We start from the raw sequence: 6,226 nt of genomic DNA on the forward strand, positions 1-6,226 counted from the left end.
AAAAAGGCAATTTCAAAAGTTCAGAAGAGAAATACTGTTATTTAACATTTTTTCTTAATAATATTATGATCAAATACCTTAATTAAAAGGGCGGTTCCAAAAGTTCAGAAGAGAACAGAACAGTATCATTATTTATTATGCGCCTCATTTCAAATGCAACCAGTCAGATGCATCTATTTTAAAAACGTTACATTGTATATATTTTCTCAATGGACACTGCCAGCGCTTCACAGTCCACACACATCATACACATCGCATGATAGCGAAGTCGGCAAAGAAATGTCTGAAAATGTCCGCCAAGTCGGTAGTAATTAACTTTGGCTTAAAGAGTATATTTGCAAAACGTCCCAGAAAAAGAAACATTCTGCTGTATGCCGATTTTGTCTAACTACCTTGACGGAGAGTGCTGTGTGGGTATATTGCTTAATTAATACAGTGGTGTTATTTGACATAATAAATCATCATTGATTTTATATAGCATCTGTCTTTGGGCATTGTGTTGAGCAAGCATTCGTTCTATGCTATATGTAAGTAATTTTAGTGATGTTGATATCGAAGTGGGGGTGCAGTGGTTAGCACTGTTGCCTCACACCTCTGGGACCTTTGTTCGAGTTTCCGCCTGGGTCACATGTGTGCGGAGTTTGCATGTTCTCCCCATGTCGTCATAGGGTTTCCTCCAGGTACTCCGGTTTCCCCCCACAGTCCAAAAACATGCTGAGGCTAATTGGACTAAATTGCCCATAGGAATGCATGTGAGAGTAAATGGTGTGTGTGTGTGCCCTGCAATGGGCTGGCCCCCCATCCTGGGTTGTTCCCTGCCTCATGCCCATTGCTTCCGGGATAGGCTCCGGACCCCCCCGCGACCCAATAGATTAAGCGGTTTGGAAAATGGATGGATGGATGGATGGATGGATACAACATAGTCTATAGCATAGTTATAATTGAAATAAATTTGGTATTTTACATTCATTAGAAAGCACGGTCTTGGAGGTACAAGTCAATCTGGAGGCTCATTCTCTTCAATTCAAAGCAAGGGATCATTACATAGCCATATTCATAGCTTACCCGAGGCCTCTGTCCCTGGTATAAGAGACTTAATATGAAGACCTTTCTGGTACATCCCATCTCTTTCCCTTGACCAGTTCTGATAAAATGGCTATAGGAGAGGATTGCTGAGAATATTATTAACCATCAGGCCTCGTAACTATGACAAATCTGGGATTTTAAATGAGACATAAGGACAACATAATTGAAAAGATAACATAAATTTGATTTAACAAGTAAAGACACTTTACAGCAATCTCTTTTTTCTCTACAGTTTATCTGAGTAATGTGATGTTGATTCTACCCCTAGTTTGTTTTTGGTCTTGGTCTTGGTCTTGATCTTGGTACCCTCAAGTCTCGGTAGTGTCTTGGTCTTTAAACCCTCCGGTCTTGGCAATTTCTTGGTCTCGGTTTAGGTGGTCTTGACTACAACACTACGTGTAAGTGAGATACGCACCTGAATACAATTGTGAAGATGCAAAGGGAATAACATCAGAGCCAACACATCTTCTCTGCTGCGTGAGGTAACACAATAATGTGAATATTTTCATGCATTTACAAAATGTGAATATTTTAGTGCATTTCGTGTATTTATCTAACAATACATAATGTATAGTGTTAGAAAAATTTGTACTGAATTCACATTTTCAGATTTCATTGAAAGACACTCAAGTTCTTACCGTACAAATGCTGTTGGTACAGTTTGGACAGCGTATGTTACTCACCGTTAAATGCTTAGGTAGGGTGGCTTTTCAAAACGAAGATCAGTTGCATGATTTGAAAATTGCGCCAAAACTGCGGGTTAGGCACTGAGCTAAAAGCGGTTGGGCTGCTGTGCGCAGACAGTTGGCTTAGATGCACTGACCCAGAGGTGTGACATCCTGGATAGCCTGGTAGGGTTCTAAGCAATAATCAAGGCAAGTTCACACTTCATGTTAATTAATTCAAAGTTTAGTTCATACAGTAAAAATGAATAAACTCACATTCATACTTCACCATTTTAAGTGAGAACTAACTCACTTTTTTAACAGTTTCATTCATCACAACTAAGGCAGTAATCCTGTATTACTAAGATTTTATCTGGATGTAAACAGTGATTCACAATGTCACAAAAATCCGAACTCGTTCAAGTTCTTTAGTAAATGTGTTAAGTTCAGTTCACGGTTCATAGAAAAATGAACTTGTTAACACAGTCCAAATATGTGCATATCTTTGATGGCTAGAAATGTTTGCCCTCCACTTAACATTGCAATGAATAATGAAAACATAACAGTGACATTTTCCCCTTTGCACTGCAAAACAATATAGTAACCAGACACACCATAAACACCATATGAAACCACACTTAACTTCATAGATCAGCCATTGATATTCTTCCTATTTTTCTGCTAAATGCTGTGCCAGCCAGATGCATAATGTTTACTGCAATGGTATAGCTCCTTGCCTCTCAAAGTGTGGGGTGGGCACCACTAGTGGGGAAGAGACTAGACAGGTGGGGTGCAACAAACATGAAGAAAGTTGCCTTTTTATGGCAATGTTATGTAATATCTTTCTTTAGCGCCTATAATGAATAGCAACATAATGATTTTACATAGACACGCCCACAATATGCAAAAGATATGAAAAGAAAAAAACACTGAAACATTAAATGTCAAAGTAATGTAAAAGGCACCCAGCTGTATACAGTTGATTTACCTCAAAATTATAAAGAAAAACGCTAAATTTTTAGCATGGTCATAAATCTTTAAATTATGAGTTACATTTTAAATTACAGTTAATTGTTGTGATTTTACATAAATTTGTACGTAATTTGAGAAAGTGGGAAACATACAGTATAAATTAAACAGAATTTTTCCTTTTAAAAATGTAAAATACGTGTATTAATTAGTAATTTTTCATTACTGGAGTTATGTGTAAAATAAAAGTTGATTTATTAATTCAGGGATAATATTATTTATATTTAATATTATTTATAATGTATTATAATATATTTACAGAGTTTTGCAGACAGCTTTTAAAAAAGTGAAATTACTGTAAAAAATTAGCTATTTTCTGTAAAATTATCTTTTTTTACAGTGCATTTTTGTTCTCTCTTTCGTGATTAGTGCACACATAGTATTTTTACAACTTATTTCTGTACGTCTTTACATAATTTTTAATTGACTGAATACCTGTACCTTGTACAGTACATGTTTCCTTTACGTATTTTATTGAATTGTACTTTGGTTACGTATATGACTTCTGTCAATAAGTTCACAGTCCCGTTCATTTACTCATTTTACCTTACTGTGAATGCAAAACAAATCGGCAGCCAATGCCGTGTTCTATGAATTAATAGGGGTAACATTTGTATACTGTATTGTAAATGTGCTAGTGTGACAAATATCCGTTAGGCGATACTGTACTCTGTTTTTACATCAAACGTTCGTTTTTTTTTTTAAAGGTAATGTATTGAGTTAACTTTTAAATGAAATTAAAGTGTTTTGGGAGCATGACTAGGGTTTAAACTATAGAAATAAGCACATATTATATTATATAGTGACTCTACCAAACATCCGCGAATTCTCCTCATTCGCGACGGGTTCTGGAACCTAACCTCGCGAATGTCCGAGGTCTGACTGTACTGCTTTTCTAATGTTGTATACATTCTGCTTAATAGGAGTTTGCCACTGCAGCAGACACTGAAGACATGCTAACTTTGCCAGCAAGCCCTCATCTGATACTTCATAAGTGCGGCAGGATATTGACATACTTACGTGCTTCTTGTATCCATGGACTCCTATATTCATACACATATATAAATACATACATACATATTATATGTGTGTGTGTGTGTGTGTGTGTGTGTGTGTGTGTGTATATAGAATGTGACAACACAAGATTCCTCAGCAAGTCATGACTGGATCTATGATCAGCATTGAAGGTCAAATTATCTGTGAGGGGGTCCAGCCAACCTTTATAATATAATGGTGATGGTATTCCTTCCTAACCTGAAGAGTACATTCAAGTAATACCTCTTTTACAATCAGTTAATTTCATGTTAAATAATATGTTTTTTGCACTCCGACTTTGGACTTGTCTTAAGTGATTCGTTGGAATTAACTCTGAGAGGAACAAAGGCCAGCTGAGGAAAAATGGTGTCTAAAAAGACAGGCAAGATGGTCCAAAAGAAGACCCAGACGATAAATCCCCATGTAGCCACTCTATTAAACAACCTGATGGATTTTGAGTGGCACTTCATAAAGGTTAATTAAGTGTCTTTGTGCTTTAAATATTTTTCTGCACACCTGTTCTTTCATCTCTCTCTCCCTCTCTCTGTAACCCCTCCCTCTTTTCTTTATCACATGCAGCCAGACTGAAGCGATTTAAGGCACTATAAGTGATTATGCTGTTTGCATAAAAATAATATTGTTTCATTGAAAACAATTGCACATTTCATTTTAATTAGACAAAGTTCAAATGAATGCCCTGAGATAGTATTACAAGAAAGAAATCTTTAAAGTAATTAGTAAAGAAATTAATGTTGAATGTCATTAACTTGCTGTTAACTGTATGTGTACTATACTGGAATGTATTAATACAGTATTAAGGCTAGCTACAGTATTACAGTTTCAACTGTAAAGTACTGTAATAAATTGTACAATAAATAACTGATTAAATGAAATACAGTAGTATCACTGTAAACATGCAGTAAAACACTGGTGACCACAGCTGTCAGTATTTTTGTATTGAGACGAACTTTCAGGTGCCCCCCCTTCCCCCAGATGGCTCATTTTAGATCACAGCCTATTATTATTATCATACATAAATCATGTAATTATAACCTTACATTTTAAGTCTACAATAGTGCACTGTTCTGTAAAGCCTTGTAATTCAGTGTATTTTTCTAAAATAATCCCAATTCAGTGCAAGTCAGGGCCAGAATGGAACCAATTTTCAACCCAGGAGCTTCATGCCCATGACCAGCCCACTGGAAAAGGAAAGTGAAAACTGGATAAACGAGGTAATCCTTCACTTCTTATTAACCACTGGTTTTATTTGCTTTTTTTTCCAAATATGAACGAAACACAAGTTCTTCACATGTGACATATATTGCACTACTATACACATTTTTACCTGTACATGGCTTAAACAACAATAACATATCTATAACAGTGGCCATCTATAACGGTAAGAGCTGCCTGAGTAGTGTCCTGGTCTCTGCAACTTTGTTTATTACCGTCTCATTATCTATCAACATAAGGATTTTCTTCTCTGTGCACATTAGCACAAAGGCCTCCAAGTGCTAGTTTTTTAAAATAGTTTAAGCTTTAAAATACCCCTCCCATACACTTTAAAAGCGACAGGTGAAAATCCGCGATATAGAAATACCACATAAATAAACATTTTTATAGTTTAAGCCTTAAAACGAAAAGTTCACAAAAAGTTTGCTCACAACAATCGGACCACAAGCAAGGTACGCAATACGCAGAGGCGATGCATCAGGGAAAAATTCGCGATATAGCGGAGATCACTGTATGTGGATTTAAATTAAGTAACCTTAATTCATATATAATACCTGATCCCACAGCAGTCCTGGGATCCTCACTCTTAATCAGTTCTTGGCAGAACAGCTTGGGTCCTTATTGAGCTAGCATCGGAAATTCATCGCAGAGTCTCAAGCACTTATGTAAGTCGCTCTGGCTAAGGGCGTCTGCCAAATCCTGTAAATGTAAATGTAGAACACCGACTGACAGGCGACTGCTGTTCAGAAACTACAAAATGGTTAAATGGTTACTGCATGCTCAGATCGTGCTTTAGTTTTTTTTTATATAAGTTTTTTCTTAAAATTACATTTCCGCACACATTGACTCATGTTAAGCTATAGAAATACACTTATTTTTGAATTGGTTTAATATTTTGCAAAAGGTTGACCACATTTACCTGTTGGCCATTACTTTTTGTTCTTTTGAAAAAATCTCTGTGATTTTGGCACATTTGGCTGCGTTCTCCTCCGACGCTCTTTAAGTCTTTTTTGTCTTAGCCTGGCCTGTCTAGCCCCCGGTCTCTTCTTTTCCATACTGTTACGCTAACTGCTATTTTGCTAAGCTAAACAATCTCTAGGCTCAAAGTCTGACTGTTGGGCGTAATCAACTTGAACGATTGGTAAGGGGAGAACTCCCTCAGGTGGAGGCACCCATGT

Source organism: Brienomyrus brachyistius, chromosome 1, assembly GCF_023856365.1.
Source record: "Brienomyrus brachyistius isolate T26 chromosome 1, BBRACH_0.4, whole genome shotgun sequence".
Classification (NCBI taxonomy): Eukaryota; Metazoa; Chordata; class Actinopteri; order Osteoglossiformes; family Mormyridae; genus Brienomyrus; species Brienomyrus brachyistius.